A 25,308-nucleotide genomic window follows, 5' to 3' on the forward strand; every position below is an offset into this window, starting at 1 on the left:
CAACATTTTTCTTTCTTTAACTCATTCCTGAAGATTATAAATTATTATGATTTCATGTCACAGTTTTATAGAACTCCATTGCTTACAAAGCTCTTTAACAAATGTTATTTCATTGTATCCTTTAAAAGCCCTCAAATAATATTATTACTTAAGATTTATTAAATAAGCTATCTTTTCCAGTTACATAAAACTTTCCTGCATATAATTTATAATAATAGCAAGAGCTATTATTTATCTCTGCCTAATTTTACTTTCCTTATATTTTTGAATTCTTGCAATAATGCTCCAAGGCTGTTGTTTCCCACAAAAGGGCCATCTGAATTTTTAGAAATTAAAAAAAAAAAAGCTTGACAGATCCTCTTAACTGAACTGTCTCCAATTTATTCCTCCCTTCAGTTCTGCTCAATAAATAGTTACTGAGTCGTTTTCCTACTATGCTGTTTGTATGGTATCACTCAGCTCATAACATACTTTAGGAATAGCCACTGCTTACTAACACTGCCTACAAATAGTGGATATTTCCTACCATGACATTTAAAGTCCAGGATAAAATGGTCCAAAATTACATTTCAAGGCTTATGGCAGATTTTCCAATATCCTGCAAAATGTTATATCTAAATCTAACTTTCCACTATAATGTCCCCACACTTTACAACATGAAGTTTTACTCATGCCAGCATCTGTCTAAAAGAAATTCTTCCCTGTATCCTTCTGTCGGCTTCTAGACCTGTCTTTAATATACGTTTCACTGAAGAATCTCTAATACATCAAGAAGACATGGTAATTTCTTCTACTGAATTCTCAAGATATTTGCACTTCATGAAGTTACCTTGAAGATCATTATCTTTTCGTCTTAAATTTTTGCTTGTCTTATTCCTAAGTTATTCTTTGAATGTTTGATACTATTGGGTAAGTTAAGTCACATATAAACCTCTGTTACAGAAATGACCTAAGTCCAGTAAAATTAACTTTTAAAAAATATTCAGTTTAAAAAATCCAGAACTTTAGAGTATATAATACCAAAGTTTAGCTCAAATGTAAGTATTAAAGTGAGAGGAGTTAAAATAGAAGTGAAGTTCCTTCTGGAGTTTAGGCACTGAATCTAATTGATAAAGGAGAAGAGAAGCAAGAAGAGTACAAAGCATTTCTAGAGATGGAAAAGAATGAAAACACCACCCCAGTTCCACTCTTTTACTATGTATGTGATCTAAGGGGGGCGTACACACAGCACCATGTCTGCCGACATCCATGTCAGAATTTCCTTAACGTTGTCCAGCCAGATGACAATAACCTGCACAATGTGAAACATGACAACATTCTCAGAGGACTTCTTATAAAATCCACGTAAAGTTTTTGTCTTTGTCATTGAAAAATTTCAAATACCCAAAGGCTATGGTATCTTGCTAGGAACTACAGGCACCTTTACTTTTTGATCCCTGATGTTAATATTAATGTAATATCTAGCTCACAAATCTGTATAGTCAAATCAGGTAGAAAATGATGTGAACAATTGGCACATCCACGTTTGTTTTTCTTATTATTGTTTGAGAACCTTATCTCTCCCCTCAGGTGTTAGAGAACATTATCTCTCTATATGTATATATCTATATATCTGTATCTCTATATGTGTGTGTGTGTGAGAAACTGTAGCATCTAACTTATCACCTTCCTTTACAACAAATTTAACAAAAAATGCAAATACATTCAAACTGAAGTGATATTATTACTTTGATCTTTGTTAAAATAATGTAGTATCCTCTCATGTTGGCTTTAAATCAGCTCTTTTTTTTTTTTTTTAATTTTTCCCGTTGTAATCCATCTTTGTAAAAACTAACCACAATGATTTTCACAAAACAGCAAAATAGCTTAGGAAAGAGAATACAATGGAAAATAATTTTGTTTGCTACACCCGCCCCCAAAGTAGGATTGGCATTGTCCAAATCTGTGCATTTTATTGTTTAGGAAATTGGTCCTTACATCAGACATCCTTAATGACTGGAATTCTGATGACTTGACTGATACATTTTTGGGAGAGTTTAGAGCTTAAATTACTTCGTGGGTAACATCGGGAAAGCAGTAAATACCTGCATATACTCTCCAAAGACATACAGGTTTCTTTTCCTCTAGATCCAAGGCAAGTTTCCACACAAGACCATGATACCATTTTGCTATTCTGAGTGTAGAATATCTGTGAGTCTTGAGAGTAAAGAGAAAGATTTTGATTGAGAACAGCTGAACACTTGTAGCATAGGTTGGTCTTGAATGCATTGGTTCTCAAGCACTGTGCCTCTCTAAAGATATTTTCAGCTAATCATGGGCTCTGTATTAGATGTACATGTGAACAGCGATGCGGAACAACATCCACCCCACAAAGCACCTTGAAAAATTATCTACTTAGGTAGGATACCTATCTTCAGACTGATCTCAAAGGGGCAGGTAGGGGTCCTGGGAGTACTGTAGCTATTTCTTTACTAACTCAACTTCTAACTTGGGCTAGATTTCCTAAATTTATGATTGTTTTGTTTTATTCAAATGCTTCTCACATATGTTAGTATTTTCAGGAATTTTATTTCTAACTGTACTTCAGTTGTATAAAATAGTCAATTGCTACTTTAAAAACACACAATGCTCTAATTATAGATATCAATATGTGAGTATGTCTAAGTCTTTATCCTACTAGTAAAAAATGAGGCTACTGAAAATTATACTTGATCTAATTAAAAAGAATTTTTTTCTTGCAAGCCAACCCAGCCCCATGGATAAATACAAATGTGTTGCAGGAAGCATAGGCTCTGGCAGCAACAGGAGCAAGAGAGAACTCAGGAGTGAGGAAACTGTAAAGTATCTTGGTTTATTTAAAAAAGCTTTGCACCCCGGATTGTTCTTGCTATCCTTCTTGGCCTGCTTCACTTGATTCTAGGTGACCTCAAGACATTCTTGGTTTAGGTCAAAAAGCTGGATGTGTTCAAAATGGCTCTTTCTTTCCCATGACTCCCTTCCATATTAACCCCCATGTGATAACCATAATCAGTCCCCTTCACTTGAATTTGAATTCCTATGCATCTGTATTCCCGTGTCATAGCTATTAATATTATAAAGAAAACAGGTGACATTTGCTCCAACAACATAATGATCAGAGCTGACAGCACAAATATAAACAGACCTAGATGACAGAGATGATTCCTTCCCCCTGCAGCTGGCTTTAATCATTAGTGCTGACTGTATGTGGCGGGCTCAGAACTGCCACTGTGGAGGGGAACTGTGTTATGGCACTGGAAGTAGCACTTATAGGTCAATTACATCAGTTGCTTACAGTGAAAGATTGTAAAAGAAAATGAAATGTGCAAATTATTAATATTAACAGAAGATTGGCAACAAAATATAAATTACTACGAGCTGATTTAATAATTCTCATTCAGTTCAGTTCTGTTCAGTTCAGTCGCTTAGTCATGTCCAACTCTTTGTGACCCCATGAGCCACAGCACGCCAGGCCTCCCTGTCTATCACCAACTCCCGGAGTCCACCCAAACCCATGTCCATCGAGTCCGTGATGCCATCCAGCCATCTCATCCTCTGTCGTCCCCTTCTCCTCCTGCCCTCAGTCTTTCCCAGCATCAGGGTCTTTTCCAATGAGTCAACTCTCTGCATCTGGTGGCCAAAGTATTGGAGTTTCAGCTTCAACATCAGTCCTATCAATGAATACCCAGGACTGATCATCTCCTTTAGGATGGACTGGTTGGATCTCCTTGCAGTCCAAGGGACTCTCAAGAGTCTTCTCCAACACCACAGTTCAAAAGCATCAATTCTTTGGCACTCAGCTTTCTTTATAGTTCAACTCTCACATCCATACATGACTGCTGGAAAAACGATAGCTTTGCCTAAATGGACCTTTGTTGGCAAAGTAATGTCTCTGCTTTTAAATATGCTATCTAGGTTGGTCATAACTTTCCTTCCAAGGAGTAGGTGTCTTTTAATTTCATGGCTGCAATCACCATCTGCAGTGATTTTGGAGCCCAGAAAAATAAAGTCAGCTGCTGTTTCCACTATTTCCCCATCTATCTGCCATGGATTGATGGGATCAGATGCTCTGATCTTTGTTTTCTGAATGTTGAGCTTTAAGCCAACTTTTTCACTCTCCTCTTTCACTTTCATCAAGAGGCTCTTTAGTTCTTCTTCACTTTCTGCCATAAGGGTGGTGTCATCTGCATATCTGAGGTTATTGATATTTCTCCCAGCAATCTCCATTACAGTTTGTGCTTCCTCCAGCCCAGCATTTCTCATGATGTACTCTGCATATAAGTTAAATAAGCAGGGTGACAATATACAGCCTTGACATACTCCTTTTCTTATTTGGAACCAGTCTGTTGTTCCATGTTAAGTTCTAACTGTTGCTTCCTGACCTGCATACAGGTTTCTCAAGAGGCAGGTCATACCATAAATAGGGTATTAAAAATGCAAAAAGGAAGAAATTAAAACTCTACTGACACTGTCACCTTCAAGAAGAAACCAATAGATAAAATAATTTTTAGTATTGATAATAAGGAAAATATGGGTTTAAGTACAATTATTTCTTGAAACTTAAAGGATCCACTTATAGACGAACAAAAACTATTTTAGAAAAAAAATCAATAAATCGATGACCAAAATAAAGAAATAGAAACAGCTATAAAAAGTAAATATGGTATATTGATGTGTAAAATAAACCACATCAGAAAGTTATGACCAACCTAGACAGCATATTAAAAAGCAGAGACGTTACTTTGTCAACAAAGGTCCATCTAGTCAAGGTTATGGTTTTTCCAGTGGTCATGTATGGATGTGAGAGTTGGACTATAAAGAGGGCTGAGCACAGAAGAATTGATGCTTTTGAATTATGGTGTTGGAGAAGACTCTTGAGAGTCCCTTGAACTGCAAGGATATCCAACCAGTCCATCTTAAAGGAGATCAGTCCTAGGTGTTCATTGGAAGGATTGATGTTGAAGCTGAAACTCCAATACTTTGGCCACCTGATGCAAAGAGCTGACTCATTTGAAAAGACCCTGGTGTTGGGAAAGATTGAAAGCAGGAGGAGAAGGAGACAACATAGGATAATATAGTTAGATGGCATCACCGACTTAGTGGACATGAGTTTGGGTAAACTCCAGAGTTGGTGATGGACAGGGAGGCCTGGTGTGCTGCAGTTCATGGTGTCACAAAGAGTTGGACATGACCAAGCAACTGAACTGAACTGAACAAATGGTGTGAAGATAGCTGATCACAATAAAAATTTTATTCCCTACCAAAAATTTAAAAGAAAATAAAATCTCTAGGTTAAATACTAAAGCATATGAATGAAGAACTAAAAATGGGAGGTATTGCAAGTAAATGCATAATTTTGTAGTGAATTACTCTTCCAAACAAAATGTAAAAATCTGAAAAGGTACTGGAAAAATCAATAGATGTGTAGAATATCTATAAATATTTCTATAAACAAAATAAAGTAGTAAAAGCAAGATAAACATATAAAAACAGTTACTGTATAACTGTTAATCATATGTATATGTACAATAGGTATATTATGATTATATGTATATGTATATATCATATGTATAACTATTAATCATATGTATAGTAACTATCTAAAAATTATAATAAACTTTCCCCAATTAATGTTTTAAAGATTTATGATTTTAGTAGGGTTTTGGGGAACAGAGCCTCTTGTAGGTTTATTGTTACTCACAGGTATAACATTTCTAGAGAACTCTGTGACCATATGGGTTGATATTGATGGAAGAAATTATGAAATTTAGCACATTCAAAAATTTATTCCAGGAATTGATCTTAATGAAACTATCATAAATATAGACAAAAATTTGCAAGAGTATTCATTATTCTGTCATTTCAATAGTGTCATATTGGAAATTATGTTTATGTCCAGTAATAGGAAACTGGTTAAATTAATGTTGGTCCATTCATTAACAGATTCATCTACTGTAAAATTATTAAAATATATTTTCTAATAATAGCTACTGAATTGGAACTATAAATGATACTTTGATTGTTGTTTAGTTGCTAAGTCATGTCCAGCTCTATGAGACCCCGTGGACTGTAGCCTGCCAGGATTCTCTTTCCATGGGATTTTTCAGGCAAGAATACTGGAGTAGTTTGCCATTTCCTTCTCCAGAGAATCTTTGCTACTCAGGGATCGAACCTGTGTCTGCTGCCAAGGCAGGAGGATTCTTTACGGCTGAGTCACTAGGAAAATTATACTTTTAGGTGCTATCAAGAAGAAAGGAAAAAAATGGCAAAGTTATCAACCTTGTTCTTATTTTGTCAGTCATTACATATTACTGACAGTTTTTACAAGTGCTGTATATTGGTTTTCACAGCTCTCCTGCTTTATGAATTCTAGCTTTGTTTAATGAAGAGGACCTGATATTGTTTACAGACATTTTAAATCATTCTCTTTAGCCATAAAGTTTAAGTCTAGATGTCCTAGATGTCCATCAGCAGATGAATGGATAAGAAAGCTGTGGTACATATACACAATGGAGTATTACTCAGCCATTAAAAAGAATACATTTGAATCAGTTCTAATGAGGTGGATGAAACTGGAGCCTATTATACAGAGTGAAGTAAGCCAGAAGGAAAAACACCAATACAGTATACTAATGCATATATATGGAATTTAGAAAGATGGTAACGATAACCCTGTATACGAGACAGCAAAAGAGACACTGATGTATAGAACAGTCTTATGGACTCTGTGGGAGAGGGAGAGGGTGGGAAGATTTGGGAGAATGGCATTGAAACATGTGAAACGTCATGTATGAAATGAGATGCCAGTCCAGGTTCAATGCACGATGCTGGATGCTTGGGGCTGGTGCACTGGGACGACCCAGAGGGATGGTGTGGGGAGGGAGGAGGGAGGAGGGTTCAGGATGGGGAACACATGTATACTAATTAAATAATTTTCTATTAAAGAAAAAAAAAAAGAAAAAAAAAGTTTAAGTCTATAATCATAGATGAATAGATAAGGATGAAAGTACATTAAAAAAGTTTTAATTTAATTTAATAATTTTATTTTAAAGAATCACATAGGAGAAGAGTTGCTATCTGGTAAGATAAAAAAAAAATATGATAAGGACATAATCCACTTTCCTGGAAGCTCACTAAAAGCTCACTAAGAGTTGAAAACACAGAATCTTATTTATAAGAGACAACCTGAGATGGATGATATAATGATATAATAAACAGATAACATAGGGGAATGAAGAAGAAGTTTATTTTGACAGTAGGAAGTGATATCCTACTTCACTGATTCTAAGTAAGTCACATTTCTCCTTAACTCCCACTGCAGTTTAAGTGCTCTGAAATTGGAATTAAACCAAATGGGACTTTACAGCCATCATCAGCCATGGGGAAGTGATGACATGATTGACACACTTTTAAATTCTGGAAAGATCAGGAAAATAGTTTCTTAGAGGCAATGAAGCTCTGAAGAATGTATAAATAGAAATGGTGAAAAAAACATTTTATTTTGAAAGTTTAGAAATTGCAGTTTTTTTCATAGATTATCGAAGCAAGAATGGATCATGTACATGCATGGTAAGTCCCTTCTGTTGTGTCTGACTCTTTACGACTCCATGGCTTGTAGCCTGCCCAGTCCCTCTGTCCATGGGATTCTCCAGGCAAGAATACTGTAGTGGGTTGCCATGCCCTCCTCCAGGGGATATTTTCCCCACCCGGGGATTGAACCTGTGTCTCATATGTCTCTTGCACTGGCAGGCAAATTCCTTACCACTATTGCCATTAATTCACTTTCTTCATTTTATAAGTGAAGATACAAAAACGTAGCATTGTTAAGTGGGTCAGCCAAAGTCATAGCTCAAAGTGACAGTTAAGAGGCAGATTAAGTTAGTGACAAACTCACAACCAGAGGCAAAGCCTTTGCTGTTTGGAGAATTGTGAAGTTTAGAGCCTGTGACATAGCAGAAGGAACATGATTAGTTGAAATAGCAGGTAATTTGGGGAAGGTGGGTGGTGGAGTAACTAAAATTAATAGTGAATTTAACTATGGAAACTTAACTGGCACCGTGAAAAATTTACCATGTCTTTCTACCTATTTAACAAACTGACGTAAGAGGAAAATATTGTCTACGTAATGGTGACAGGATGTGGGGGAGGATTATGCAAGATGTTTTTTCCTGTGGATTTTAAGTCAAGGTTTGTCTCAGACCCTTTTTTCTTGTCTGTGTTAAACATGATTGATATCTTTTTGTAGTTACTGCTTTGAAAGTGGATCTGATACAAAGTTTAAATTTTAAGGAAAAAAAAACCAAAATAAATTGGAAATGAGAAAAAAATGTCATATTCAGAATATTCTAAATTAGATTTTTCTAATAAATTATATATGGTATCCTTCAGGGTAAATTTTGAATGTCTCCTAGCTTAATATTCCTCCAGAAATTTGTAAGTATTTTAGTATCTTCAAAAGTTTAAATGTGATAATGGCACTTTTTAAAAGATTTTAAACTTGTATAATTCAAATTCTAAGTCATTTCTGAGCATATAAGTGGAAAATATGGCCTACTTAGAAATAGTGCAGGGTAAGTGAAGAAAATGCTGGTCTAAAAGTTGGCATTGGGATCTATTTTGAGTTCTTTTAACTAGTTCTCTAAACTTGGAAAAGTTTAAAAATTCTGTTTTTCAGTTTCCTCCATTATAAGATACATAATCAGACTAGAATTATGATCTCCACAGTGCTGATTACTTACATGGTTTAAAAATTGAATCACATTACATGAATTAATTCTGTGAGTAAAATTAACTAGAAAATCCCTTGAGGTTTCTTTGAAACTGGCCAATATTTGACTAGTAGATATGTTGGCTGTTTATACAATTTAACCTAGTAACAGTAAAATCCCAGGGACAGTGGAGCCTGGTGGGCTGCTCTCTATGGGGTCGCACAGAGTCCGACACGACTGAAGCAACTTAGCAGCAGCAGCAGCAGTAAAATGTGAATTTGCTCACCAAAATTTTCATCAGACAATATGTAGAGAGAAATTTAATTCGCAAATGTCAGCATCCAAAGAATGAAAAGAAACAGGTATCTCTGATACTGAGACCTATTATATAAAAGTTTGTGGGAAGTGAGGATTTTCCCATAGCCTTTATACAAAAACAAACAAACAAACAAAACAACAGTTATAATAGCTGGTATATCCTTGATAATATCCCTATAATAAATACAAGAAAGTCTTTAATACCATGGTTTCTGGTGGAAGTCTTCAAACTGATGGGTAATGCCAAAGAGCAATTTTTAGCAAATATAATTTTTTTGAGGATACAGAATATAATGTATTTCTAAGAAAATAGTTTTGATTTGATCTAAAACTAAAATTCAGAACAAGGGAAATTTATATTTATTTCTATAGAAAACTCCCATAAGTAGTATTATCTTCATAGCTGCACTTTTGATAAAGGTGGGGTTTTTTGATAAAAAAGATGATTTCATCTGTCATGATCTTGACGTCCTTGTATTATTTGTTGCTAATTAAAACAGTCACATATGATTTGACATTAATTTTAGTAAAGATTGTAGTTACATAGTTGAGGAAAATTGTGGAACTTAAACATGATGGGTTGTTGTTATTGTTCAGTCGCTCAATTGTTTCTGACTCTTTGTGACCCCATGGACTGCAGAATGCCAGGCTTCCCTGTCCTTCTCCATCTCCAAGAACTTTCTCAAACTCATGTCCATTAAGTCCATAATGCCATCCAAGCATCTCATCTCCTGTCACCCCCTTCTCCTCCTGCCTTCAATCTTTCCCAGCATCAGGGCCTTTTCCAAAGTGTTGGCTCTTTTATCAGGTGGCCAAAGTACTGGAGCTTCAGCTTTAGCATCAGTTTGTCCAATGAACATTCAGGGTTGATTTCCTTTAGGATTGACTGGTTTGATCCCCTTGAAGTCCAAGAGACTCTCAAGAGTCTTCTCCAACATGCCACAGTTCAAAAGCATCAGTTCTTTGGCACTCAGCCTTCTTTATGGTCCAACTCTCACATCCATACATAACTACTGGAAAAACCATAATTTTGACTACATAGACCTTTGTTGGCAAAGTGATTTCTCTGCTTTTTAATACTCTGTCTAGGCTTGTCATAGCTTACTTGGGATGAGTACCTGAGTGAAAGAACAAAGAATGACTCAAGTGCGTTTCTAGAGTCTTTTTCATGAAGCTTATTTGGGTCCATCACAACACATGGATAAATGGATAATTCTATGCCAGGAATTTTTGCCAAAGATTACAGATGTAGCCCTTTTATCTTGAATTGATTGTATCCACATAGATTCCATTAATGGTCACCATGAACACAGAAATGTTTCAAATGCTACTTCGTTGTCTAATTTTAATATAAAAGAGTGAATTCTATGAGAAAGTACATTATAACATGTATATCTAGATTAATGATTTTTTTTTTAACTGACAGAGTCATTATATCAGAAAGAGCTGATTGGATGTTGAGAAATTTTGTTAAAAATTGATAGGATTTTACAGCATTTGACCTTAAGCCAGATTCAATCATCAAAGTCACTCCTACTGCCCTAATTCACAAATCATATAGCTTTAAGAACATTTGAATTTCTATTCTCAGTAGCTGGGAGTACATATGCAGTCTGTAGTTTCAAATCAGTAAGGAGTGAAATAAAAAATAGTGGGTTACAAAATCCATCTCTATTTGATAGTACTGTAAGTGAAGTGTTCTCTTTGTCTAGAATAGTTCTACTGACCCTGACCTTGTTAAGGTATTAATATGCAGGTTCACCTTTTGATTGGGGCTACTCTGATGGCTCAGATGGTAAAGAATCTGCCTGCAATGCTGGAGTCCTGAGTTCCATCTCTGGGTTGGAAAGATCCCTTGGAGAAGGAAATGGCAGCCCTTGCCTGGAGAATTCCATGGACAGAGGAGCCTGGTGGACTATAGTCCATGGAGTGGCAAAGAGTTGGACAGAAAGTAGTGACTAACACTTTCACTTTCATCTGAAATTAATTTCGATTTGGAAAGATTTCACTCCAGGGAGCCAAGGGCAATGAAAATATCAATAAAGCTAAAACAGATATTTTATCTTATGTCTAATAGATTTTTTTTGACAAGTTGGCTAAGCAGGACTAGGGTGAGGAAAGTGAGTCACCAAAGGGCACCAAATTTCAGGAGGCATTGGCTTTCAGCTGTGGACAAGTGAAGAAAAAGGAGTATGAAATGCAGAGGTAGAGATGAAGGGCTCTTTGCCTCAGATACAAGCACTCAGTACTTCAGTGGAGGAGAAGAACATTCTGTCAGTGAGCTTAGGGAGCTCAATGCAGGGATGTATTTTAGTGCTCTTTGCAGAGGTGGTAGAGGTGATTTCCACACTATTCTTTATGGTATAATTAACTGAAATGAGTACCTAGTAATGTACAGGGAGGTCTCTCTTTTTAGCCAAAGTTGAAGTAACTCTTCCTTGATGATTCTGCATTCTTCAAAGCTGACTGTACAGAGATAACCCTCTCATAACATATGTGAACAAATAGTTATCTCAAAAAATTTAGCTCATTATACAAAGAAGGAGCTTGGATGTTTTAATCTTACATGTTTTAAACAAACTGACGTGGAAGGGAAGTCATATTTTGTCCTTCCAAGGAAAAGGGATCCGGGCATCTAAGCCTAGAGTGGCCCCATGTATCACTAAGAAGAGCTATTCTTTGACTTATATGTACATGTCTTATTCTTTCCATTTTAGATTCTGTATTTTGTGAGCTCATGTCAGAGTGTGATAGTCACACTTTCCCTAAGGTATTACTTCATAATTCAGGTTATTGGGTATGCAATTAATCATAGCCCTCCTCCCCATTAGCTTCTAGACCAATAGAAAACTAGACCAAAAACACATGGGAAATACAGGATGAAGTTGGTTTAGAGAACAGTATGCCAGCCCAAAGTCAAAAGGGAACCTTTCTGATGCTTCTCCCACCCCAAATCTAGGGACCCAGATCTGCAAAGATGACGCTTAGCCAGGCAGCCAGTGGGCAGGACAACACTCACACAGCATAGAGTAATAGACTGGCCCAGTAAGGACCTGGACTCACCAGAAACAGGTATGGGAAGGAAAATCCGTTTTTCTTGCTGGCTGTCAACTGAGAGCAGGAGAGAGGGATAGAAGGAGAGAGTGAGAAATCTGGTTCACACAAGATCATTGTCTTTATTTCAAGATTATCTGTCAGTGTTAATCTCATAGAGAAGAGTATTGAGAAGTGGAGAAGAGACTAAAAGCCTGTCCCCTAGTCCTTCCCTGAGAGGGGAGAAATAGCACTAAAAATGTTCCTATATTTTTTTCAAAGCAGTAACTTGTGGAATGGGAAAGAAGAATTTTCCCAGTGCTGTGTCTAAGTACTGAGAAAGCATTTTAAATGTATTATCCCTTTTTATACCTGCAAGAAACCTGTGACAGGGGGCATTTATTTTCACATTTTACAAACTCAGGACGAGGTTTGATGAGTTTGAGTGACTTGGTCCATGTCACATGATGAGTGTAGAGAGAGCTGGGACTCAAATTGTGCTTGGAAATACTGCATGGCATTCTGCTACATAGTCTTCTATGGCTCAGTCAGAATATCATCTTTCTGAGATGCTTCCTTTGTCCCTTCTATCTGATAAGTATTCTACTCTCAACATCTTCATATCTCCTTAGTACTTCTGTGGGTCTCTAACCACTCTAAGAATTGTGATCATTTATTTGGGTGCAAATGTTATCTCCTTTACTTGAGTTTAAAGCTCAGTGGGGAGGGGTTTCCATCAATCGTTCTGGACTGTCACACATAGGATCTCACAAGTGCTTGTATGGTGATGTCAGTTTTGCTTTTGGAAATTGAATAATTCATTTTGTTTTGGCAGTTTAGAAATGGTGAGAATTTGGCATTATAGATTAATTTCTGTATTCTTTCCCTTAAAATAACATTGATATTTTGATGTGTTGGACTTTAACTTCAGTTGTATACAGAATTGATCTCTCCATATCAAAATCTTCAATTTGAATTATTTTCTTTAGCAAAAAAGCCATTTGGCAAGAAATGTTCTTTTGAACCCCATAGTTCTTGAATTAGTGCCATCGTGTTAAAACCCCTAATGCTCTTTTGTACCATTTGAATTGGTACGTAAAAAGAAAGCTATTGTTAACCTGAAACTCGTTTTCTCAAGTAGAATTCTGCCTGGGGTCTGACAGGCTTTATTTTAAACCCTACTTCTTATATGAGGAGTTTGCACGCAAGCCCTGAGATTTTGAAAGCTAACAATCATGGTATGTGCATGAAATTTTGAGTCTTTTCTACATCTGTTATCTGTTTGAAAATTCTGACCTGAAGGCACAAAGCATTTGAATTACAGACCATATGGAACATCTGGAAATTTCTCATTTCCATTTGGTGGGCCATAACTAAAACCCCATCTCTTTCCTAGTTCATTACTTCACTCACTAATGATTAGTGCTACATCAGGTCTGTTTCAATTCTCCTTTCTGGCTCAGTAGTTCTTTATGCCTTTTATTTCCTGCTGTCTTGAACTCCGCCTCACTCGCTCTCCTCCATCTCATTTACTATAATGATAAGCCACCCTCCACAAATTATTTTAGTTCAATTAAGTATCCAAGAAGCCCAGATACTAATAACACTTTATTCCTCAAGTTAAATTACCACTTGTCTTGAGCATACCTTATTTCAGAGTGTACTTATGATAGTTTCATTCATTAGACTCATGATCATGTAAGGAACTATGAAAAACTTTGTCAATATATGTGTATATATTTACTTTCCAATCTGATACAGATCCAACTGCTGTTTTACTCTTTATGCTAAATTTTTCTCTCATTTATTTAAGGATGACAATATTACAGTAAGGATGTTACCTTTAAATAATTTTTATACTTTATATTTTTATAGCATTATATATTTTTCATTTATTTAAAGATGACACTATGACAGTAAGGATGTTACCTTTATAGCATTTCATTTTAACTCACTAGTTTTAGGAAGAGGTTCAGAGAGAGAAATATTATTCAAAACCCTTCTCTTTTTATTATTTTGCTCATTATTTTTGTGCTTACTCTCCACTCTTCAGCAAAACTTATCTACTTCCCACCCAGGTTTCATCACATTCACTGATCTTCCTTCCCTTAAATATGTGATACAGTTTTAGAGGATGAGTGATGGCTTTGAAGGTAAGAGCCTCCTTTGGAGGGAACAGGGCAAGAAGGTTGAAGAAAACACTTAAAATATATGCACAGAACTATATATAATATATAACTTTGAAAATGAAATTGTACTTTACTTCAGATCAGATCAGATCAGTCGCTCAGTCATGTCCGACTCTTTGTGACCCCATGAATCGCAGCAAGCCAGGCCTCCCTGTCCATCACCAACTCCCAGAGTTCATTCAGACTCACGTCCATCGAGTCAGTGATGCCATCCAGCCATCTCATCTTCTGTCGTCCCCTTCTCCTCCTGCCCCCAATCCATCCCAGCATCAGAGTCTTTTCCAGTGACTCAACTCTTCTCATGAGGTGGCCAAAGTACTGGACTTTCAGCTTTAGCATCATTCCTTCCAAAGAAATCCCAGGGCTGATCTCCTTCAGAATGGACTGGTTGCATCTCCTTGCAGTCCAAGGGACTCTCAAGAGTCTTCTCCAACACCACAGTTCAAAAGCATCAATTCTTCGGTGCTCAGCCTTCTTCACAGTCCAACTCTCACATCCATACATGACCACAGGAAAAACCATAGCCTTGACTAGACGAACCTTTGTTGGCAAAGTAATGTCTCTGCTTTTGAATATGCTATCTAGGTTGGTCATAACTTTCCTTCCAAGGAAAGTTTACTTCCAAGGAGTAAGCGTCTTTTAATTTCATGGCTGCAGTCATCATCTGCAGTGATTTTGGAGCCCAGAAAAATAAAGTCAGCTGCTGTTTCCACTGTTTCCTCATCTATTTCCCATGAAGTGATGGGACCAGATGCCGTGATCTTCGTTTTCTGAATGTTGAGCTTTAAGCCAACTTTTTCACTCTCCACTTTTACTTTCATCAAGAGGCTTTTGAGTTCCTCTTCACTTTCTGCCATAAGGGTGGTGTCATCTGCATATCTGAGGTTATTGATATCTCTAAGGTACTTTACTTAGAGATAATCTGTAATCTTTTGTTTTGAGTAGCACATATAGAAACACGTTTTATATACTCTATAATGCTGTGTGACTTTAAAAGAAAGGAAAAAACATGTCCTTGATGTTGTAGGAGCTTTAGGGCATGCCAACTGAGTATATTCTTCTCTCCTCTAAGCACTGAGCCAAGTGAGAACTGGACACAGAAACTAGAATAAAAATATAGGTTTCATAACTGCTAAACATTAAAATCAGAGAAGGCAATGGTACCCCACTCCAGTACTCTTGCCTGGAAAATCCCATGGATGGAGGAGCCTGGTAGGCTCCAGTCCATGGGGTCGCACAGAGTCAGACAGGACTGAAGCAACTTAGCAGCAGCAGCAAACATTAAAATACAGCTCTCCTCCACCACACCCTCCCCGTCCCCCACCATTAGCCTTGGGACTCACATTTGCTGAGAGGTGTGCTTTCCTCACACACATTGGGAAGGAGTAGAGAGCACAACATGATGGCTTATGATGAACGATGTCCCATTCGTGATTTCCGAAGAAGAAGACTTAGCTTCAGGACCAGGGACCAGGGACCAGGCTTGAACACTCAAGGGTGTTTGTGAAGCAGAGCTTTATTAAAGTAGGAAAAGGGACAGATAAAGCTTCCGACATAGACATCGGAAGGAGGATGGACAGTGACCCCCTCGCTAGTGTTAGCAAGGGAGTTATATACTTTTTAAATTGGTTATTACATTAAATCAAAAGAATGTCTCAAGGTTGTAAAGCTCTTACTAGACCCACTCCCACAATTTACATTTTAAGATGACAGGACTAGAACTAAAAATAGAAAGGTCTTACTAAATCCCACTCCCATAATATACATTTTAAGATAACATTATTAGTCAAAAGGTTTTCAGGAAGGAGAAACTGTCCTCAAGCAGGATACATTGTTGTTATGTAATCCTTCAGTCAGTTCAGTCCCTCAGTCGTGTCCGACTCTTTGTGACCCCATGAATCACAGCACGCCAGGCCTCCCTGTCCATCACCAACTCCTGGAGTTCACTCAAACTCATGTCCATCGTACAAGCAAAATGGTTGTCTGAGGAGGCCTTACAAATAGCTGAGAAAAAAAAAAAGAAGCAAAAGGCAAAGGAGCAAAGGAAATGTATACCCATTTGAATGCAGAGTTCCAAAGAATAGCAAGAAGAGATGAGAAAGACTTCCTCAGTGATCAATGAAAAGAAATAGAGGAAAACAATAGAATGGGAAAGACTAGAGATCTCTTTAAGAAAATTAGAGATACCAAGGGAACATTTCCTGCAAAGATGGACACAATAAAGGAAAAAAATGGTAGGACCTAACAGGGGCAGAAGATATTAAGAAAAAGTGCAAAAATATACAGAAGAACTATACAAAAAGATCTTCATAACTACCACACAATTGCACTCATCTCACACACTAGTAAAGTAATGCTCAAAATTCTCCAAGCCAGGCTTCGGCAGTACGTGAACTTCCAGATGTTCAAGTTGGTTTTAGAAAAGGCAGAGGAACCAGAGATCAAATTGCCAACATCCACTGGATCATGGAAAAAGCAAGAGAGTTCCAGAAAAACATCTACTTTTCCTTTATTGACTACACCAAAGCCTTTGACTGTGTGGATCATGATAAACTGTGGAAAATTCTGAAAGAGATGGGAATACCAGACCACCTGCCTCCTGAGAAATCTGTATGCAGGTCAAGAAGCAACAGTTAGAACTTGACATGGAACAACAGACTGGCTCCAAATTAGGAAATGAGTACATCAAGACTGTATATTGTCACCCTGCTTGTTTAACTTATATGCAAAGTACATCATGTGAACTGCCGGGTTGGATGAAGCACAAGCTAGAATCAAGAATGCCAGGGGAAATATCAAAAACCTCAGATATACAGGTGACACCACCCTTATGGTAGAAATCGAAGAACTAAAGAGCCTCTTGATGAAAGTGAAAGAGAAGAGTGAAAAGTTGGCTTAAAACTCAATATTCAGAAAACTAAGATCATGGGATCTGGGTCCCATCACTTCATGGCAAATAGGTAGGGAAACATTGGAAACAGTGAGAGACTTAATTTTGGGGGGATCCATAATCACTGCAGATGGTGACTGCAGCCATAAAATTAAAAGACGCTTGCTCCTTGGAAGAAAATCTATGACCAATCTAGACAGCATATTGAAAAGCAGAGACATTACTTTGATAACCAAAGTCCATCTAGTCAAAGCTATGGTTTTTCCAGTATTCATGTATGGATGTGAGATTTGGACTATCAAGAAAGCTGAGCACCAAAGAATTGATGCTTTTGAACTTTGGTGTTGGAGAAGCCTCTTGAGAGTCCCTTGGACTGCAAGGAGATCCAACCAGTCCATCCTAAAGGAAATCAGTCCTGAATATTCATTGGAAGGACTAATGCTGAAGCTGACACTCGAACACTTTGGCCACAGGATGCAAAGAACTGACTCATTTGAAAAGACCCTGCTGCTGGGAAAGATTGAAGGCAGGAGGAGAAGGGGACACAAAGGATGAAATGGTTGGATGGTATTACTGACTCAATAGACATGAGTTTGAGCGTGGTCTGGCAGTTGCTGATGGACAGGGAAGCTGGGTTGCTGCATTCTATGGAGTCGGAAAGAGTTGGACATGACTGAGCCACTGAACTGAGCTGGCAGAGTTTAAGCTGAGGTGGTATTGTGTAATCATCAGTACCAGGCTTAAAGAAAAAAAAAAAAATGTTTTATGTGACTAAGACTAAGTAATGTAGAGTTAAAAAAAAAAGGTGCTTGTCCTTTCCTCCTCCTTGAGAAGTACAGACCCCTCTCTCCTCCTGAAGAACCCCAGACCCTTCTCTCCTCCTCAGAGACCCCAGTCTTCTTATCAATACCCAGAAATTGACTCTCAAAAGGAGACCAAATGAACTTAGTAAGTACCTATTCAGTAGGAAAGATGGCACTGACTGACAGGTGGCAGCCTGTCTCCATTTACCAGCCAGGGCAACCCACCTGCTTCCTCTGGCAGTGGGCACAGAAGAAAGGGCAAAAGCTTCTTCAGTATTTTTAGAAGGTTAATGGCTGTAAAATACTACTTGGTAAGAAAATGGGATGGGGGAAGTACATAGTTCTCCTTACTAATGACATCTCTACTAAGAAGAAATCCATATTGCTTTCATCTTTACTATTTTGTATACAAGTTAAGTTTTTAAGCTTGAAATTTAATTATATGCCCTAGATACTCTTATATTTTAAGTGTTATGACATAGAATTGTTACTAGTTTGCTAAGTAACCATAGATTTCAAGGTAATAATAATCAGAAAATAGTTTTTAACCTAAGAGTAGTCATCAATCTTGGGGCAGAGATATGACATGATAAGATTAGAGAGTGAGAATTCTTGGGGCAGAGGCATGAATGGAAAAGAAAAAAGTAGACAATGGAAAAAAGACCATGAAAAAGAAAGAAGAAAAGCAAGACAAAAAGTAGTATAGTTTTTTTTTTAATTGGCTTTATTTTTTAAAAACAGTTTTAGGTTCATAGCAAAATTGAGCAGAAAATACAGAAATGTCCCACATGCTCCCTGCCCCTTATATACGGACAGTCTTCTCTACTGTCCACAACTCACACCAAAGTGGTTCATATAATACAGTCAATGAAATTACATTGTCACATCATAATCACCCAAAATTTGTAATTTACATTAGGAGTCACTTTTGGGCTTATCCAATTCTATGGGTTTTGGAAAATATATAATGACACGTCCACCATTAGACTGTAGGGGAGCAAAATTTGCCACCTGCAAATGTGTCTGTTTGGCTTGATGATTAATACAAGTTGATTATTTTAAGAAACAGAAGACTCAAGAAGTTTTTCTTGTTACCTCCTCCTTCACTGCCTAAAAGAATTGAGATAAAGGACCTGATTCAGAATAGAGCTATCACTAGAGAATATCTGGTAACATAGGTGAATAGGGGAAATTTCAGCAAGGTCTAAAGCTCAGAGTCTACTTTGGGTCCCTCTGTCTCTGCAAGGCCTACCAAACATTTGTTAACCAAACATGTGCTTTTCCATCTCCCAAGACTACTACCCCCATACCCTCTTTTGTCTTTAGTTGAAGATGGTGTTTAAGGTGAGAATTTTGGACATTTTGGCAAGTCCCTCAGTTTTCTTAGGGTCTCTCCCATATATTGTTATTGTTATTTAGTCATTAAGTCTTGTCTGACTCTTTTGTGACCCCAGAGACTGTAGCTAGTCATGCTCCACTGTCCATGGGATTCCCCAGACAAGAATACTGGAGTGGGTTGTTATTTCCTTCTCCAGGGGATCTTCCTGACCCGAGGATTGAACCTGCATCTCCTGCATTGGTAGGCAGATTCTTTACCACTTAGCCACCAGGTATTAAATTTTTTTTTGAGATTTTTCTCTTGTTAATCTCTCTGAACACCAAAGAATCGATGTTTCCAAACTGTGGTGCTAGAGAAGACTCTTGAGAGTCCCTTGGACATCAAGGAGATCAAACCAGTCAATCTTAAAGGAAATCAGCCCTGAATATTCATTGGAAGGACTGATGCTGAAGCTCCAAAACTTTGGCCATGTGAAGAGTTGGCTTTGATGTGAAGAGCCAACTCATTGGAAAAGACCCTGATGCTGAGAAAGATTGAGGGCAGGAGGAGAAGGGGATGACAAAGGATGAGATGGTTGGATGGCATCACTGACTCAATGGAACTGAGTTTGAGCAAACTCTTAGAGATGGTGAAGGACAGGGAAGCCTGGTGTGCTGCAGTCCATGGGGTTGCAAAGTCAGACAGGACTTAGCAGCTAGACAGCAACAACAATCTGCCTCATGTCAATTTAATTCTTAGACCAACCAAAGAACTTAGAATGGTAGAAGAAAATTTCTTCCTCTCCAATAATATTATACTCAAGGAAGAGTAGAAGGAGGTTAGTAAAAATACAAGTAACATGTACTTCCCGCCCTGAAAGTGTCTTAGTCTAGTAGAGGAAGACAGACATAACCCAAAGATACACATGAGTGATTATGGGAATTACATGAGATGTATTGTTTTTGTTGTTCAGTCGCTTAGTCATATCTGACTCTGAGCTACACTAATATAGGCTGTTTTGGAAATACCTGATTTCAAGTTTCCAAACCAGAATACTGGGAATCCAGTGTGATATGATCACTCTTACTTAGTAGTTAAGTACACATCTTCGATTCAGACAGGCTTAAGTTCTGCAGTAATTTATTCGTTGTTTTACCTTGGGCAAGTAATCAAGGATACCTTGTTTTATTGCACTTTACTTAAGTGTGCTTTGCAGATACAGTATTTTTTTCAAATTGAAGGACTGTGCAACCCTGCATTGAATTCCACCAGCTCAATTTTTCCAACAGCATTTGGAAATGCTCTTCATGTGACATTTTGATAATTCTCAAAATATTACTGACTTCATTATTATTATATTTGCTATGATGATCTGGGATCTGGGATCTTTGATATTAATATTTTAAAACAATTATGACTTGCCAAAAGTTCAGATAATAGTTAGCATTTTTTAGCAATGAAGGGTTTTCAAATTAGGGCTCCCCAGGTGGCTCAGTGGTAAAAAATCCACCTGCCAATGCAGGAGATGCAGGAGAGGTGGGTTCCACCCCTGGGTGGGGAAGATCCTCTGGAAGAGGGCATGGCAACCCACTCCAGTATTGTTGCCTGGAAAATCCATGTAAAAAGAGCCTGGTGAGTCATAGTCCCTGGGGTTGCAAAGAGTTGGACACGACTGAGCACAAGCACAACGATAAAGATTTTTTAAGACATAATGCCATCGCACGATTGTGCACTTAATAGACTACAGTATAACGTAAGTTCACGTCCATTGAGTCGACATCACTGATTCAGTGGACATGAGTTTGAGCAAGTTCTGGGAGATGGTGAAGGATAGGAAAGCCTAGTGTGCTGCAGTCCATGGGGTCACAAAGAGCTGGACGTGACTGAGCGACTGAACAACAAATAGTGTAAACATAACTTTTATATGTACTAGGGCACCAAAAAAAATGTGACTCACTTTATTGTGATATTTGTTTTAATGCAGTGATCTGGACCCAAACCCACAATATCCCCAAGATATGCCTGTGCTTCATTGCTCTAATTTTCACCTTTGTCATTTGGAAAATGAGAATAATAGTAATATATGCCTTTAAAGATTAATGTGACCAATAAAAATACATATTTGGTATTTAGCGTAATACTAACAAATACACAGTGTATACATGTTGAAAATAACTTATAATTGTACTATGTTAATAAATGTCAATCCTAAAGGAAGTCAGTCCTGAATATTCATTGGAAGGACTGATGCTGAAGCTGAAGCTCCAGTACTTTGGCCACCCAATTCGAATAACTGACTCATTTGAAAAGACCCTGATTAGAAAGACTGAACTGAACTGATTAGAAAGATTGAAGGTGGAAGGAGAAGGGGACGACAGAGGATGAGATGGATGGATGGCATCACTGACTTGATGGACATGAGTTTGAGTAAGCTCTGGGAGTTGGTACTGGACAGGGAAGCCTGGCCTGCTGCAGTCCATGAGGTTGCAAAGAGTCGGACACGACTGAGCAACTGGACTGAACTGAACTGAACTGAACATAATGAGAATGATGTTAATGATGAGAATAACATCATGAGAGTCATTCATTTCATCAGTGAATGGTAAAACCTAGACAATGCATCTTGCTCTAGAACTGTGACCAAATTCATCTCCTGGACCTGTGCTAGGGTCTCGGGGACTAATTTGGGAGGTTCTTTTTCCGCTCAGATTAGCATCACCAATAAAAAACTGTTGCTGAGACTGGAACAGCACAAGTTAATTCACTGGCCAAAGCATGGAGAAGCCTGCTCTGGCTTCTGAACCTAGTTCAAAAATCAATTTCTCAACCCGATTAAGGCTGAGACATCATATATACAGGAAGGTTGAGGTAATTGGGAAGAAATTGGGTGAAGAGAGGAAAGAATATTTATAACTTATCTGAGAACAGGGGTATGGTTTGTGGATCAAGTACCGAGGCAACAATCCCTTTCAGTCCTTATTTGTGCTCCTCTGATTGTTGCCATGGTAACTGTCAATTGTTGTGATGCTGGTAGGTGTGTCACTTAGCATGCTAATGTGTTACAGTGCGTGGATAATGAGGCTCAAGGTCTACTGAAGGTCTGGTCTTTGCCCTCTTGTGCCTAGCCTTCTAATCAGTTCTTGCTTGTTTTTTTTTTTTGCAGCTTCCTCCTTCAGAAAAGAACAGTTAATTTCCATTCCAGGGAAGAGCAGCTATATGATTCTGGGTGCAACACCTGTTAACAGAAATAGGAGGGCAGGTCAAATATTGAGGGATTTTTTTTTCTTCTCTTTTCTCTTCTATTCTTTGGTTTACCTAATCATAAGGAATCAAAATAGTAATATTTATTGCCTTTGCTAGAATATACTAGAACTGGACATGAATATCTTTCTTCCTACTTTCAGATTAAGCTTTCATGTGTAGACCTGAACTTGATCACCTAGTCAGGAACAGAGCATGCTAATTTGCCGACTCTGCCATGGACATTTAAAAACTTACCAACAATTTGAAAGGGAGATGTTCCTCCAAAAATTTTTATTCGCTTACTAAAATATTTAAGTAATATAGTTTGAAATGTATTTATTTACTTAGCTATAAAATAGTGAAAAAATAAATAGCTATAAAATAGTATAGTATGAAAGTGAGGTGATCAATAATTATCTGCTAAATTTAACAGTAATTCCTTGGCTTTTATTATTGATTCAATTAACTGCTTGCTCTGAACCATGAGACAAGTTCCACAGCATATGGCGACAATTTTAATTTACCCTAGCCATTTGTTGCAATTTAATATACATCTATTGATTTTGGCACTTAACTGTTGTAAACACTAATAGTTTTCATCATTTAGGAGTTATAGCACCCTAGTCTGATAGTTAAATCTCAGGGAGGAATGCTTCATTTGGGTGAGAAGCTTTTTATGTCAACATAAAAAGCATCATGACTTACTTTTACTTAAGGCTATTGTAGTTACGATAGATTAGGGAAACAGCATGAGATTATAAAGCACATTGTGTATTCATGTATTCCTCATTTATACTCGTTCAGGAGTAGGAAGTATTATCTGTCATTACAAGTTATTTTAAGACTTTGAGTATGTTATTAGTTTCAAATTTTCCATAATTACATCTTAGATATACAACAGGGAGAATATAATGATACTATTAAATGCACACTCTCTTTTCTAATATCTGTCACTTAATGAAAAGCAAGAGCTTAAATCATTGCACTTAGCCTGAAGTATAATGAAATGAAGTGTTCTTGCTCAAATAGGAAGAATAATAAAAATCTAGTTAGGCAATTAACATCTTTATTTTTTGCTCTATTCCATACTTTATGACACCCATGTCTTTATCTTTGAATAAACTGGTAGGAGAAGCTGGGTCTAGGAAGCTGGTAAACTGCTAGATCTCTTCACATATCAAACTGTAGAAGACTTGGATGAAGTTTTATTGCCTGTATTCTATAGTTTGATCTTCTTGTCTACTCTTCCTTAGAGGATTGTCAACAACCCTTTGGAGTGTGTAGTGTTCTGTCCATGTAGAAATGCCAGGTGGATCCAGTTCCTGATGACATCTTCTTATAGTATTTTGTGTGGCAGGCTCCTTGCACAGGACTGGAAGGAGGAATGATTGCTCTGAAGAACATATTCTGAAAAAGTGCAACACAATAGAGAAGACCTGCCTCAGAGACAAGGGAATGAACTCTTTTTAGCCTACATTTGTCTCCATTTGTTAAATGAACAAAATGATTGTCTAACTCAATTTTTATAGATGGCAAATATTTTACTAAAGAAAAAACATGAGAATTAAGATAATTAAATCTAAATAAGTTACATAAAATTAAAAAGCAACCACTTTTGCTTCAATTATCTAGATATCAAGATTTTTTTTGTTTGCTTTGCTTAAATTCCTCATGTATCTTCTTCATGTTTTTATTTTATAATGTAGTTTCCTTGTCTTTGTTAGTATATATTCAAAATAACCGGTTTTAGTCATTTGTTAAGAAACCTTGAAAATGAATGCATAACTTGAGTAATAAAACTTGAAATTTTAAAAATCAATTTTAAAACTAATAATTGTATCTACATATGACTAATTGTGTTATATAAGCTTAATAAAGATTAGGTGAGTAAATAAATATAAATACAAGACATTATAAGATTGATTATTATTCATTTTATGGGCTTCCCTGATAGCTCAGTAGGTAAAGAATCTGCCTGTAATGAAGGAGACCCCGGTTGGATTCCTGGGATGGGAAGATCGGCGGAGAAAGGATAGGATACCCACTCCAGTATTCTTGGGCTTCCCTTGTGACTCAAGTAGTAAAGAATTTGCCTGCAATGCAGAAGACCTGGGTTTGATCTCTGGGTTGGGAAGATGCCCTGGAGAAGGGAAAGGCTACCCACTCCAGTATTCTGGCCTGGAGAATTCCATGGACTTATAGTCCATGGGGTCGCAAAGAGTCAGACATAACTGATGGACTTTCACTTTATTCCTTTCATATTTCTTTTCAGTGAGAGTGGACATTTGTGCTATTTTTGCTTCATTATAATGAACGACTTCTCTCCTTCTTCAATTTTCACCGTTTGACTACTTTCAGTTCAGTTCAGTTCAGTTGCTCAGTCGTGTCTGACTCTTTGCGACCCCATGAATCACAGTACACCAGGCTTCCCTGTCCATCACCAACTCCCAGAGATCACTCAGACTCATGTCCATTGAGTCGGTGATGCCATCCAGCCATCTTATCCTCTGTCGTCCCCTTCTCCTTCTGCCCCCAATCCCACCCAGCATCAGAGTCTTTTCCAATGAATCAACTCTTCTCATAAGGTGGCCAAAGTATTGGAGTTTCAGCTTTAGCATAAGTCCTTCCAAAGAACACCCAAGACTGATCTCCATTAGGATGCTCTGGTTGGATCTCCTTGCAGTCCAAGGGACTCTCAAGAGTCTTCTCCAACACCACACTTCGAAAGTGTCAATTCTTCAGCACTCAGCTTTCTTCACAGTCCAACTCTCACATCCATACATGACCA

General features: G+C 37.5%; 1 long non-coding RNA gene across 3 annotated transcripts in view; it reads left to right on the forward strand.

Moving 5' to 3' along the window:
- The window catches only part of LOC147349183 (uncharacterized), a 220,544-nt gene extending 195,476 nt beyond the window's left edge, over window positions 1-25,068 (forward strand). For 2 of the 3 annotated variants that reach the window (XR_015149500.1, XR_015149504.1), the window contains exons 3-4: window positions 22,441-22,536; window positions 23,774-25,068. This is a non-coding gene — a long non-coding RNA (uncharacterized LOC147349183). The remainder of the gene's footprint in view (window positions 1-22,440; window positions 22,537-23,773) is intronic. The other variant, XR_015149501.1, reaches the window with a different exon arrangement.
- The last annotated feature ends 240 nt before the right edge of the window (window positions 25,069-25,308 follow it).

Source organism: Bos grunniens, chromosome 21 (assembly GCF_055505025.1).
Source record: "Bos grunniens cultivar Pamir isolate PY7600 chromosome 21, Bosgru_T2T1.0, whole genome shotgun sequence".
NCBI lineage: Eukaryota > Metazoa > Chordata > Mammalia > Artiodactyla > Bovidae > Bos > Bos grunniens.